The following is a 15357-nucleotide window of genomic DNA, read 5'->3' as shown; positions in this document are numbered from 1 at the left end:
AACACACAGCTAAGAAAAGCCATGATGTAAGTCTGCTCTATTAGACCTCATTGGCAGACTGTTTATTCTGTATCTACAGTGTAGCAGCTTTTCTGTCTACAGCACTTAGTGGACAAGCAACCAAAGAACAAGCTTTTTTTTTTTTTTTTAAAGATTTTATTTATTTATTCGACAGAGATAGAGATAGCCAGCAAGAGAGGGAACACAAGCAGGGGGAGTGGGAGAGGAAGAAGGAGGCTCATAGCGGAGGAGCCTGATGTGGGGCTCGATCCCAGAACGCCGGGATCACACCCTGAGCCGAAGGCAGATGCTCAACTGCTGTGCCACCCAGGCGCCCCAACCAAAGAACAAGCTTAAAACAACAACAACAACAACAACAACAACAACAACAAAAAGTGTGAGCTTTGATTAATTTAGCATGAGCCTGGAGAGAAAGAGGTGTCAGAAGGCCTAAGTTTTCATCATCTTTGATCCAAATTTATTAGCCAAAGTTATTTAAGTTTTCTGAATCTCATACTCCTTATACTGCAAAACAGGATAATCACCTATCTACTCATGTATCAAGCAATGTACACATGAAAGTATTATTATAAGCACTCACCTGATAAGCTAAACTGGAATAAGTCTTCAATAAATGTCTACTATCAAATTTCTAGATCTACACTTAAAATTCAAATTGAAATCCAACATCAGAAGAACTACTGAGATCTTCCCTAAATATATACACTCACCAATTCACTGCTTTCATTGTGTTTAATATATGGGAAATTACGCCCGACTATTTCATGCATTTCTTTAAGAAACAACCTGGCCTAATGAAGAGTAGGTAGGTCTAATGGGGTATAATCAAAATGTGTGTGTGAGACCATATGCTGGGTGACAGACTAGGCAACTTGGTATGAGAAGTCATTGAAGAAGCTGAGAATGTTTCATTTGGAAAAAAGAATAGAGCCCTTCCCATTGAACGAAGAATGGTGTGACACAAGGAATAGCCTTGTTTGATTTAGCTCTGGAGGCAAAAGCAGGATAAATGCATGAAGTTCCTGGGAGTTGGATTTCAGCTCACAAGGAAGTACTTTCTGACACTTAGAGCTGCATAACAACTGAGCAGGTGGTAAGAGAAAACACTGATTGCTGGCTACTGTGGTGGGGATGGATGAGATGACTACTACACTGCCTTCTAAACCTTATATTTGATTCTTCTCTTTCTGTGACTTTGACTTTCTATGAGGACACAGAATTGTTGGGAATATGGGCCTGAATCCCCCCACCCCGACCTCCAACTTCCATTCCTGTCTCTGAAGCCTTGTCCATGCTCTCCCTACAAGGAAAAATACCATTAAGGAAATGTTTCAATGACTTTTACTGAAAATAGAAGGAAAAAAAAAAAAAAAGGGGCCAATGCTAAATTAGGTTATCTGGTTTTCAATGTGTCTTTTTTTAGCCATCAGATAGCTTTACTGCAGTTGGCTGAATTTAGTGTCTTCAAATGTGGGTGGCTAGGGCAATAAAAGGAAAGAAATTTTTATTTTTTATTTTAAGAGAAACCAAATAAAATACTCAACAAGATTTTTTTCCCTAATGTGGCCATGCTAGCACAACCTGGCTGTTTTGCAACTGGGCACTATTAACATCTATTTATAGCCAGTATTTTCATAGATGAATCACATTTACCATGAGACAGTTAATATTAAGGGCTCAACCAGCTCTGCTGGGAACCCCATAATCTTACTACATCTCTTTCCATTCCCCTTTGAGGGAACTAAGTTATAGCTGAATAGTTCCATGCAGAAAGATGGGAAATCCAAGTGGAAATGTAAAGCTAGCAGACAGCATGTTCCCTAAATTAAGCAAAGTACGGGATGTTAAATACATTCAAATTTTAGGCCCTGGATCACTGCCAGCTCTGTCCCTTGGAGATGAGCATCCTACAGTTAGCACAGGCTCACTCTGCATTATGTAGCCATCTTGTCATCAGAATAATTCACCTCAAATTTCCTACTGAACCGAATTTAAATGACACTGCTACATACAAGATGTCACATACATAAAATCAGAACTAATGATTGTTAAATACGCTGTCAAATAAACAGATGGCATACAGTGTATCTTCAGTTCATTTTATGTGTGTATGTGGGAAGGTGGGGGTAAGGGAGGCCTAAGGTCAGGGTATATATGATCAAACATTTTTAAAATTCAGTGACATTAACTGGAGATTTCTGGTAAGTCCTGGGGATCTAGAGTCACTTCTTCACACAGTGTGTGCACATACACCCACACTCTGTACTTTGTATAGGCACCGGCACTACCTTGATACTGATAGTCATTTGTCTTTGATATCTCCTGTAAGAGTCTCCACCCTTAATTTACCTTTACCAAGCCTTTTCTTAACAGCATTTACTTCAGGCTAAAACTCTAAGATTAAATAAGGTAAAACAAAGCACTTAAAACAACTGCACTTGGCCTGTGGTAAGAGGTCTATACATATGAGCTACTTACTAGTTTCTCAGTACAGGCATACATCAGAGATTCAGGTTCAGTTCCAGATCACCCTAACAAAGGGAATATTGCAATAAAGTGAGTCAAGTAAATTTTCTGGTGTTCCAGTTTACATTATACTGTAATCTATTAAGTGTGTAGTAGCCTTATGTCTAAAAAAAATAATGTATACACCTTAATTAAAAAATACTTTACTTATTGCTAAAAAAGGCTAACCATCATCTGAGCTTTCAGCGAGTTGTAATCTTTTTGCTGGTGGAAGGTCTTGCCTCAATGTTGATGGCTGCTGACTGACCAGGACGGTAGTTTCTGAAGGCTGGGATTGCTGTGGTAATTTCTTAAAATAAGACAACAATGCACTCTTCCTTTTATGAAGGATTTCTCTCTAGCAGGTGATGTTGTTTGACAGCATTTTACCCACATTAGAATTTCTTTCAAAATTAGAGTTAATCCTTTCAAATCTGCTGCTTTATCAACTAAGTTTATGAAATATTCTAAATCCTTTGTTGTCATTACAACAATCTTCACAGCATCTTCACTAGGAGTAGATTTTATCTCCAGAAACCACTTTCTTTGCTCATCCGTAAGAAGCAACTCATCAGCAGTGAAAGTTTTATCATGAGCTTGCAGCAATTCAGTCACTTCTTCAGATGCCACTTCTAATTCTACTTGCTGTTTCCACCACATCTGCAGTTGCTTCCTCTACTAAAGTCTTGAACTTCTCAAAGTCATCCATGAGGGTTGTAATCGACTTCTTCCAAATTCTTGTTAATGTTGATACCCTCTTCTCATCAATGATGAATGTTCTTGATGGTGTTCAGAAGGTTTTCAATGTACTTTGCCCATATTCATCAGGGGAATCACTAAATAGGGCAGCTATAGTCTTACAAAATCTCTCTCTTAAATAATAAGACTTGAAAGTCAAAATTACTGCTTGATCAGGGGTACCTGGGTGGCTCGGTTAAGTGTCTGGCTCTTGATTTTGGCTCAGGCTATCAACTCAGGGTCCTGGGATAGAGCCCCACATTGGGCTCCCCACTCAGCAGGGAGTCTGCTTCTCTCCCTCTCCCTCTGCCCCTCCCCTGCTCACACTTTCTCTAAAAGTAAATAAATCTTTAAAAAAAAATTACTCCTTGATTCATGGGCTGCAGAATGGATGCTGTGTTAGCAGGTATGAAAACAACAATCATCTCATTGCACATCTCCATCAGAGCTCTTGGGTGACCAGATGCAGTGTCAATGAACAGTCATATGTTTTCCCCCCCCTTCATTTCTTTTTTTAAGGTTTCATTTATTTGACAGAGAGAGAGACACAGCGAGAGAGGGAACACAAGCAGGGTGAGTGGGAGAGGGAGATGCAGGCTTCCTGCCGAGTGGGGAGCCCCGGTGAGGGATTCCATGCCAGGACCCCAGGATCATGACCCAAGCTGAAGTCAGACGCTTAACAACTGAGCCACCTAGTCATGCCAAGAGCATGACTCTTGATCTCGGGGTGGTGAGTTCGAGCCCCATGTTGGGTGCAGAGATTACTTAAAAAATAAAATCTGAAAAAAAAAATGCCATTCCAGTCAAAGCCTTGGTAATAGAACCAAACTTTCCAATGGTGTCTTGTTACAAGGAAAACAAGATTCCCACTGAACTTATGCAAATAATTTATAATTGCCATAAAAGAAATAAAAATATTTTATGATTGCCCTAAAAGAATCCTGGAGGGTTACAGGTATGGAGAAAAGGTAAGTATTTGAATTTGTTTACAAAAGAACATTTTTATCAAATTTCTGTAAGTTGTAGATATCTTTTTTTTAAAGATTTTATTTATTTATTTATTTATTTATTTATTTATTTATTTATTTATTTCAGAGACCAACAGACAGATAGTGAGAGAGAGCATGAGCAGGAAGGAGAGGGAGAAGCAGGCTCCCCACTGAGCAGGGAGCCCAACAACGTGGGGCTCCATCCCAGGACCCTGGGATCGGGACCAGAGCCGAAGGCAGAAACTCAACTGACTGAGCCACCCAGGCGCCCCTGCAGATATCTTAATAGAAAAAATTTCCTTAAATGTGGAAAAGCAAACTTGGGGGGGGGGGGAACAACAGTGTTTTGAACAGGAGTCATTAAAAACGCTCACCTTTTTTCTTAAAAACAAACAAACAAAAACCCAATCATCATTTTCCTGAATTCATTCAGTTCCACGTTATTACTTTTTGTTCTGTTTAAATGCAGCTTTTTCATAAGTTCTGGAAATTCATAGTTTAGTTTTATGATCTTAAGGTTACCAGAAACCTGTATTTGTCAAAGGTCCTTTTTGTGAATCTTCCTGAAGCTGAACTATATTTTGCAAGAGCATCAGAACAGTAACTGTAAAGGACACAAGAGTCAAAAATGGACATGGATATTGTATGAAACCAGAAAAGACCCCGAATAGCCAAAGGAATGTTGAAAAAGAAAACCAAAACCGGTGGCATCACAATTCTGGACTTCAAGATCAATGACAAAGCTGTAATCATCAAGACAGTGTGGTACTGGTACAAAAACAGACACACAGATCAACTGAACAGTCATATTTTGAAAGGAATCTCTTTTTATGAGCAGTAGGTCTCAACAGTGGGCTTAAAACATTAAGTAAACCATGTTGTCAACAGACGTGCTACCATCCAGGCTTTTTTATTCCATTTATAGCATAATTCTTAAGGGCCCTAGGAATTTTTGGAATGGTAAATAAGCACTGGTTTCAACTTAAAGTCACCAGCTGTAGTAGCCCTTAAAAGAGTCGGCTTGTCCTTTGAAGTTTTTAAAGCCAGGCATTGATTTCTCCTTCCTAGCTATGAAGGTCCTAGATGGCATCTTCTTCCAATAGAAGGCTGTTTCATCTCCACTGAAAATCTGATGTTCAGTGCAGCCACCTTCATTAGTGATCTTAGCTAGATCTTCTGGACAATTTGCTGCGTCACCTGGCACTTTTATGTTATGGAGATGGTTTCTTTCCTTAAACCTCATGAACCATCTACTAGCCTCCAACTTTTCTTCTGCAGCTTCCTCACCTCTCTCAGTCTTTAGAGAATTCAAACAAGTTAGTGCCTTGTTCTCGACAAGGTTTTGACTCACCAAAAGGTTGTGGGCTGGCGTAATCTTCTAACTAGACCACTAAAACTTTCTCCATATCAGCAATATGGCTGTTTTGCTTCCTTATCAATTCATGTGTTCACTAGAGTAAGCACTTTAAATTTTCTTCACGAACTTTTCTTTTGCATTCACAACTTGACTAACTGTTTGGCACAGGGGCCTAGGTTTCAGCCTTTCCGTTTGCAACATGCCTTCCTCACTAAGCTTAGTCATTCTATAGAGATACATGCAATACTTCCTTTCACTTGAATACTTAGAGGCCATTATAGTGTTACTACTGGATAAATTTCAATACTGTGCCTCAGAGAATAGGGAGACCTCAGGACAGGGAGACAGAGAAATGGCTGATTGGTGGAGCAGTCAGGACACACACAACATACACTGATTGAGTTCATCATGGGTGTGGGTTAGAGCTGCCCCCAAATAATTACAATACTAACATCAAAGATCACTGACCACAGATCACCATAATAATATAATTGTTATGAAAAGGCCTGAAATATTGCAAGAATTACCAAAATGTGACCATGAGACATAAAGTAACTGCTATTAGAAAAATAGTGCCAATAGACTTTCTCAACAGAGGTGCCACAAACCTTCAACTTGTAAAAAGTGCAGTATCTGCAAAGCACAATAAATGAAGTGCAACAAAAAGAGGTACACCTGATACTGTTTTTCTAACTTTCTAGCCAGATGAATCATCTTTACAATGAAGCAGTTCCTACTCAGAGCCAACCAGCTCTGCTGAGGATTGCATGATTCAATCATTCAGTGAATTCCTGCTGATGTACAAATCTGTTGGGAACTAGGAATACAGACATAAACAGGGACTTTGCTCACAAAGCATGAATAATAAATCTATTATACCAGGTACCCTTACTTCCATTTTGTATTTGAAGGCTCAGGGAGGTTTAGTAACCACGTGTGGTCTAGACAGAGCTAACTTATTGAAGCTATGATTTAAGCCCAGACCTTTGTAATTCCACAATCTCATACTCCTTCTATTATGCTCTGCCTATGCCATACCCAGGTATAAAAATAAACTAGAACAAATACCTAGCACAATACCTGTACAGTAGGTACTTCGTAAATGTTTGTGAATAACTTAATGCTGAACTAGGATTTTTTCCTTTACTATGTATGTCTTCTTATAAGATCCTAAATAGACAGAGCATAGTAATTTGCTGGACACTTTGGGTCCAGTCTGCCCAAGTTAGGATGTGCTACTTTCTAGCTGTATGAGCTCAGCAAATTACCTAACAGCTACAAGCCTCAGTCTTCTCCTCTGCAAAATGAGGATGAATAACAGTTTTGTGAAGACTAACTGAGTTAATCAAAGGAAAGCATTTAGAACAGGCCTATATTTGGTAAATACGGAATAAGCTATCGCTATTACTATTATTTTCTTCCCTAAGTTGGAGTTTTGATCAGCTAACTCAGTATCATAGTAAGTGATCAAGACCAAAAATAATTTCATTTATTGAGGCTTTTCCTTTATACAAGTAAAATGTCCTCTTTTCCAACATTCAAAGAGGAAAATAAACAGGTACATGGAGACAAAATTATGTCTAAACAGCACCGGGTGATTATGTATAGTAAGCATTTTTTGATATCTAAAATTAGTAAAGAATGATTAAGAAAAATCAACATTTATTTATTTATTTTTGTGCTTGTATTGGGTTTATTTATTTTTTTAATAATATTTTTTATTATATTATGTTAGTCACCATACAGTACGTCCCTAGTTTTTGATGTAAAGTTCCATGATTCATTACTTGCGTATAACACCCAGTGCACCATGCAATACGTGCCCTCCTTACTACCCGTCACCAGCCTATCCCATTCCCCCCACCCCCTCCTCTCTGAAGCCCTTAGTTTGTTTCCCAGAGTCCACAGTCTCTCATGGTTCATTCCCCCTTCTATTTAACCCCCCCTTTCTTCTCCCCTTTATTCTCCTACCGATCGGTAGGAGAAGAAAGAAAATTTAATTTTTATAGTAAGGAGTTGGCTAGAAGTTTGTGTGTATTGGAAGCTGAATAAGCCACTATTTACATTTGGCTATTTCCTTAACTAAATTAAGTAAATAGCTGCAAATTCTTTACTTGTCCTTCTCCTGCATAGACACATCCTTACCAAAGATCCACCATGATTTCAACCAGCTTAAACCCAAGAAAAACTGACCGAGGTCACCACATAGGAAAACAAAACAGAATCTGCTTCTCAGGGCCAAATGAACTGTATTTGTATCCATAGATACAACACAACAGAGAATCACAGAGTTCCAAAGTGGGAAGCCCCAGGACCTCGGAGATCATCTAGTCTCAAGCCCCAATCCTACTGTCAGGGGATCTGTTAGGGCGTGAGGAACAGGATAGAGGTCAAGGGAAAGAACCCCTGGTCCTTGTTCCAGCCTAAATGATCTCTTAGGGCCAACCTAGCCCAACATCATCATTTTATAAGTGACAACCCAGAGTCTGGCTAATTAAAAGCAGAGCTGAGATCAGAAGCCAGGTTTCCTGAATCCCAGTCTATCACTCTCTTACACTCCTGAGGGCTGCCATTCTATGGCTATGATAGTCACAGATAATGTGTTGCACTGTGTTAAACTGACAACTAAGCAGGATTTCTCTTTCCAAAACCATTAGACATTATGTTACTGCTAGCACTTTATGAAAAGAGCAAGGCATCATTATTTCGTATAAACAAAAGCAACTTTCCATTCCTTTTTTTTGGGGGGGGGGAGGGTAACCTGAAAATCCCAAACCACTGTTGCTATTACAAAATATGTCTTTTCCTCAGTACACACCCCTGGGCAAAGCACAGATGCATTAAAATTTTGCCAAGACAAACAATGAAGTCACTGATAATATAAAGCATGAAGTATCATGAAATTCATGTCTTTGTTTTCTTCCTCTCCATACTTAATTACTTCTCATTACTGATCATTTTGTGGTTGTTGGCACAAGGGCAAGGAAACTCCACCACTGTAAACATGTGGAGACATATAACACCTCAGTAGACCAGAAGTCTGCACACGACGACCTGTTCACAAATCCAATGTGCATGCCGTCAAGAATGTTGATGCCACCAACCCCAGCCCCCAAAGAGGATTATCAGTCTTCGAAAAACTCTAATCACTTTAAAAAAGAATAAGCAAAGTATCAAAATATTTTAGGTCATTCCTTTTTATCATTTATAAATATCGTCATTACCAAAGCACTTGTGGTTTCCTGAAAGATTTCACCTAACCCACCTCAAAAGTGAGTCAAAGGAAGCTGGGATATATATACAGAGTTTCATTCAAGTTTTCTGTAGCAGCTCGGCTTGCCTTTAACTCAAAGGGTACTTATGAGAAATGCTTATTAAACTACTTTTCTTAATAGAAGCTTACACTATCTTGTAATTCTGGAAGGCACACCTTGGGTAAAATTAATCCAGAGGAATCCTTATTGATTAGCAGAAGAATACAAGTTGATTCTTATCAATAGACTACTGTTGGGGCACCTGGGAGGCTCAGTAGGTTAAGTGTCTGACTTTGGCTCAGGTCATGATCTCAGGGTCCTGGGATTAAGCCCTGGGCTCCTTGCTCTTCGGGGAGTCTGCTTGTCTCTCTTCCTCTGCCCCTCCCCTGCTCATGCTCAAGCGTTCTCCCTTTCTCTCAAATAAATAATTTTTTTTAAAAAAAGGGCTATTGCTCCCCATACGAATATGTGGGTAAGAGAAAGCACAGGAATACACAATAGAAATCATTAACGCCCCCCCCTCACAAAACCTTATGCTTCCAAGAAACTGAAAGAAGTAAAGCATATTTTACCCCTTTTAACTAGACATTTAGGGGCGCCTGGGTGGCTCAGTTGGTTAAGCATTTGACTCTTGATCTCAGGTCTTGATCTCAGGGTTGTGAGCTCAAGCCCTGGGTTGCGCTCCATGCTGGGTGTGGAGCCTACTTAAAAACGACAACAACAACAAAAGAAAAACTAGACATTTATTCAATTTTCATGAAAATCTGAATCTGTAAGTGTTGTACACCTACAGTTTTTAAAAAATGGCTGTAGTTAACTTCCCAACTCTTTCTATTCTTCTGCAATGTGACCTTGCAGCTCCAACAATCAAGAGGTGAAATCTCTGACTCCACTTCTTGAATTGGGGTTGGCCTTGTGACGTTCTCTTGACAATAAGAACATGGCCTTAAAATTTCAGCTGTCATACTCTTGAAATGCTGCCCTGAGACCACCATGTGGGGAACCCTTGTCTAGCCTATCAGAGGTTGAGAGCCCATGTGGAGCAGAGATAAGATGATCCAGCTGAGGTCTACTAGTCCAAATAGCTGACAGACAGAAATGTGAATAAGCCCATCTTAGACCATCAAGGCCTAGGTGAGCTTCAAGATGACGTAAGCTGCAGAATGAACCACAAAATTTTTAACTATTGGTATTTAGCCACCACCTAAATTTTGATGTAGGCCACAAAGTAGAAGAAGAAACCAGTCGCCTTGTGGAATACCCATGATGTATGAAACATCAGGTCAAATACCCTATGGGAGACCTAAATAAATGGAGATTAATAACAGAAGAAATGGGTGGCCCTGTCCTTCATGGGTGAATATATCTATAAATGAAGTGGCACTTAATATTTACCTGTTTTACCAATTTTTTAGTATATGTGTTGTTGAAGCTAGCACAATATCTGTTTTAAATATATCTAGTCTATGTTAAGAACCTGCCATTATTCCTACAGGCCAGAACAAGGGTCTTCCTGGAATGTTCAAGACAACCCAGTGGGGTAGGAAAAAATAATTAGATATGTTTATTTTTTAATTACTATTTTTCATTTTCATTTTTGGATGTTTTCATATCATACACTATATGCATGTTTTCATAAGGTACATAGCATAATATATAAACATTATTTATATATACATAAATATATATATAATGGGGTTTTCCACAGACGTATCTCCCACAGATCCTCAACCTTCCATCCCTATACAAAAAATATACTTTTCTATGCTTTGCTTTTCTCAAATAAATGAATTCTTCCTTGGCTATCTAGGGAAGAATCTGTGATAACTACTATCACAGATCATTGTTCATCTGTACTGTAATTACTTAGCAAGACTATAAGCATGTTTCAGATAGGGTGTCTATATTCATTCCAGGCAATGTGTCTGTAACTGTTTGTCTTTGGCAGTACAGGATAATGCATTATGGCATGATTTTTAGAGTACAGGTTCTGGAGCCAGGTTGCCTGGATTCAGATCCCAGTTCTGCCAGTTATTAGCTGTGCAAACTTAGAAAAACAATTCTCAGCTGAAAATTAACACTGGGATTATTTCCTTAAGAATTGTCTTTTAACTATAACCTTTTTTTTTTTATTTTAATGTTTTTTTAATTATATTATGTTAGTTACCATACAGTACATCCCTGGTTTCTGATGTAAAGTTTGATGATTCATTAGTTGCATATAACACCCAGTGCACCATGCAATAAGTGCCCTCCTTACTACCCATCACCAGTCTATCCCATTCTCCCACATCCCTTCCCCTCTGAAGCCCTCAGTTTGTTTCTCAGAGTCCATAGTCTCTCATGTTTCATTCCCCCTTCTGATTATCCCCCTTTCTTTATCCCTTTCTTCCCCTAGCGATCTTCCTAGTTGTTATGTTCCATAGATGAGAGAAATCATATGATAATTGTCTTTCTCTGCTTGACTTATTTCACTTAGCATTATCTCCTCCAGTGCCATCCATGTTGCAGCAAATGTTGAGAACTCGTTCTTTCTGATAGCTGAGTAATATTCCATTGTATATATGGACCACAACTTCTTAATCCAGTCATCTGTTGAAGGGCATCTCGACTCCTTCCACGATTTAGCTATTGTGGACAATGCTGCTATGAACAATGCTGCTATGAGCATATGGCCCTTCTCTTCACTACGTCTGTATCTTTGGGGTAAATACCCAGTAGTGCAATGGCTGGGTCATAGGGTAGCTCAATTTTTAACTTTTTAAGGGACCTCCACACTGTTTTCCAGAGTGGCTGTACCAACTTGCATTCCCACCAACAATGTAGGAGGGATCCCCTTTCTCCACATCCTCTCCAACAATTGTTGTTTCTTGCCTTGTCAATTTTTGCCATTCTAACTGGCGTAAGGTGGTGTGGTTTTGATTTGAATTTTCCTGGTGGCTAATGATTTTGAACATTTTTTCATGTGTCTGTTAGCCATTTGTATGTCTTCATTGGAAAAGTTTCTATTCATATCTTCTGCCCATTTTATGATTTGTTTATTTGTTTCTCGTGTATTGAGTTTGAGAAGTTCTTTGTAGATCTTGGATACCAGTCTTTTATCTGTAGTGTCATTTGCAAATATCTTCTCCCATTCCGTGGGCTGCCTCTTAGTTTTTTTGACTGTTTCCTTGGCTGTGCAGAAACTTTTTATCTTGATGAAGTCCCATAAGTTCATTTTATCTTTTGTTTCTCTTGCCATTGGAGATGTGTCATGAAAAAGGTTGCTTTGGCCGATGTCGTAGAGATTGCTGCCTATGTTCTCCTCTAGGATTTTGATGGATTCCTGTCTCACATCAAGGTCTTTCATCCATTTGGAGTTTATCTTTGTGTATGGTGTGAGAGCGAGGTCACGTTTCATTCTTTTGCATGTAGCTGTCCAATTTTGCCAGCACCATTTATTGAAGAGACTGTCTTTTTTCCACTGGATGTGTTTTCCTGCTTTATCAAATATTAATTGCCCAGTACAGCTCGAAATCCGGCATTGTGATGCCCCCAGCTTTGTTTTTCCTTTTCAACAGTTCCTTGGCGATTTGGGGCCTTTTCTGGTTCCATACAAATTTAAGGACTATTTGTTCCAGTTCTTTGAAAAATGTCCTCGGTATTTTGATCGGGATAGCATTGAAAGTGTAGATTGCTCTGGGTAGCATGGACATTTTAACTATGTTAATTCTTCCGATCCATGAGCATGGAATATTTTTCCATCTTTTTATGTCTTCCTCAATGTCTTTCAAGAGTGATTTATAGTTTCTAGAATATAGGTCCTTTACGTCTCTGGTTAAGTTAATTCCAAGGTAACGTATGGTGTTTGGTGCTATTGTAAATGGGATGGATTCCCTAATTTCTCTTTCTTCAGTCTCATTATTCGTGTAGAGAAATGCAACTGATTTCTGAGCATTGATTTGGTATCCTGCCACATTACTGAATTGCTCTATAACTTCTAATAGTTTGGGCGTGGATTCTTTTGGGTTTTCCATATAGAGTATCATGTCATCTGTGAAGAGAGACAGTTTGACTTCTTCCTTGCCGATTTGGATACCTTTTATCCCTTTTTGTTGTCTGATTGCTGTTGCAAGGACTTCTAGTACTTTGTTGAATAATAGTGGCGAGAGTGGGCATCCTTGTAGTGTTCCTGATCTTAAGGGAAAGGCTTCCAGCTTTTCCCCATTGAGAATATTTGCTGTAGGCTTTTCATAGATGGCTTTTATGAGATTGAGAAATGTACCCTCTATTCCTACACTCTGAAGGGTTTTAATCAGGAAAGGATGCTGTATTTTGTCAAATGCTTTTTCTGGATCAATTGAGAGGATCATATGGTTCCTGAGTCTTGTTGATATGATGTATCATGCTGATCGATTTGCGAATGTTGAACCACGCTTGCATCCCAGGTATGAATCCCACTTGGTCATGATGGATAATCCTTTTAATGTAGTATTGGATTCTATTAGCCAGGATCTTGTTTAACTATAACCTCTTTCTTGGTGGAAATCATCAGACCTCGTTTACTGCACATCCACATGAAGCATTTAGATTTCTGTGGATTTCTATAAGATGAAGATCCACAAATCCATCTCTTCTAAATACGCTATTCATAGCCTATGCTAGAACAAAGGCATATGGGCAAGAATTATTATATCTCAAAGGGAAAAGGGGTTATTGACATCACCTCCCTATGTCCCTCACGTCACAACTAGGGATACTGGGCTCACAAAGGGTCAATGTTTTAACTAAGTTCCACAGCTGATTTGTGACTGAGTTCTTTTCATTTGACTTCTGTCTAGTTCAGTGCACTTCTCATTAACCCAGTTTTAGGAATTTTTTCTATAAACCTTTTGAGTAAAAGTGTATCATTTGTATTAAGGGAAGTAAGGAAGCCATACCACAAATAACCAATTTAGTACATGACACACAGTGGACTTTCAATAAATGCTTGGTGCAGTATGAGTGGAGGGATGAACAAAGCCTAGCTGGCTGGCTCAGAAGTCCTCACGGTTTCTAAACTATTCTGACACTCAGGGCTCTCAAGTGGTGCCAGCAATCTGGGGCTGTTGAGAATCACTTCCCTCTCTCTCTTTTTTAAGATTTATTTATTTATTTATCTGAGAGAGAAAGTGACTGTGTGCACTTGAAGTGGGGGAGGGGCAGTGGGAGAAGGAGAGAGAGAATTCTCAAGCAGACTCCCCACTAAGCATGGACGTGGAGCCTGACATGGGGCTTGATCCCACTACCCTGGGATCATGGCCTGAGTCGAAATCAAGAGTCAGATGCCTAACTGACTGAGCCACCCAGGTGCCCCTGGTAAGAATCACTTATTAAACAGAGTACCCAGCAAAAACACAAAGCTATTCTTTCAATCTTTTTCTTTTTCCTTCTGTATTCATACTTCACATCTCATTAGATGAAAGAGATAATTGAATATACTTGCTTTTCTTCTTGAATTTTCCCCCTAACTATAAATGTAATATAGATTCACTTTACAATTTTGGTAATAAAAATAAAGTTAATAATAATGTTAATAAAAGATAATATTTATTTAGAGTGCTAATTTTATACCAGTCATGTTGCAGACACTTGACATGTGTTGACATGTAATCCTCACAGCAACTTTAGGTTACAAACATTCTACTACTCTTATCCCCATTGTATAGATGAGAAAAGTGAAGCATAGAGGTAGTAAGTAACTTGCCCAAAGTTTTACAGCTAATAAATAATGGAGTAGGGATTTAAACTCAGGGAGTATGGTCCTAGAGTCCGTGGTCTTCACACTCTTTTATACTGCCACTGATCAAGTTTTGGTTTCTAATGCAAATTATGAGAAAAGAAAAACGAATTTAAAATTTGATAAATTTGACTAAATTAAAATCTAAAATTTCCATACCATAAAATACAATAAATAAAGTGAAAATGTAAGCTACAGACCAGAAAAGGTAATAGTAAAACATATAATCAACAAAATGGTAATTGTATATAATATGTAAAGAAATTCTACAAATCTGTAAGAGAGAGAGACAACCAACACAAAAGAAAAATGAGCAAAGATCATGAACAAGCAATTTATGAAGAAACCTAAATGGCCTTTCAACACAAAAAAGGATGCCCATCTCACTAAAAATTATAGGATGCAAATTAAATATATACAATGGAATATTAAAAAGTCAGATACCATTTCATTTATCAAGATGGGAAAAACTATAAATTCAATAATAGGAAGTGTTGATGAAGATATGAAACAATACTCTGCTGTCAATTGGTATTCCGCTTAGAGGAGCAATAATCCCTAGTAATGTTGAGAGAACACATACTTCACAGTCCTAAAATCCCACTCCTATGTCCTAAAGAATATTCCCAGAGAAATGCATGTACATAGGAAAAAAATGTAATATTCATTGAAGCATTTTTTCTAATACTGAAAAATAAACTCTTTAAACATTCATTGAGAGTAAAATGTATAAGT

General features: G+C 38.5%; 2 protein-coding genes and 1 long non-coding RNA gene across 13 annotated transcripts in view; 1 reads left to right on the top strand and 2 right to left on the bottom strand.

The window, feature by feature from the left end:
* LOC121100401 overlaps positions 1–6614 on the bottom strand; it is a 73112-nt gene extending 66498 nt beyond the window's left edge. Inside the window, exons 1-2 of the long non-coding RNA XR_005832158.1 lie at positions 5605–6614; positions 2500–2552 (exon numbers count right to left, since the gene is read on the bottom strand). This is a non-coding gene — a long non-coding RNA (uncharacterized LOC121100401). The remainder of the gene's footprint in view (positions 1–2499; positions 2553–5604) is intronic.
* Positions 1–15357, bottom strand: part of CMSS1 (cms1 ribosomal small subunit homolog) — a 392506-nt gene that overhangs the window by 257650 nt on the left and 119499 nt on the right. The window lies entirely within an intron of this gene.
* Positions 1–15357, top strand: part of LOC103673245 (filamin A-interacting protein 1-like) — a 189635-nt gene that overhangs the window by 163616 nt on the left and 10662 nt on the right. The gene's annotated exons all lie outside the window — the stretch shown is intronic.

This window comes from Ursus maritimus, unplaced genomic scaffold, assembly GCF_017311325.1.
Source record: "Ursus maritimus isolate PB19 unplaced genomic scaffold, ASM1731132v1 scaffold_4, whole genome shotgun sequence".
In the NCBI taxonomy this organism is placed as follows: domain Eukaryota; kingdom Metazoa; phylum Chordata; class Mammalia; order Carnivora; family Ursidae; genus Ursus; species Ursus maritimus.
This window is presented reverse-complemented; position numbering and strand designations above follow the sequence as displayed.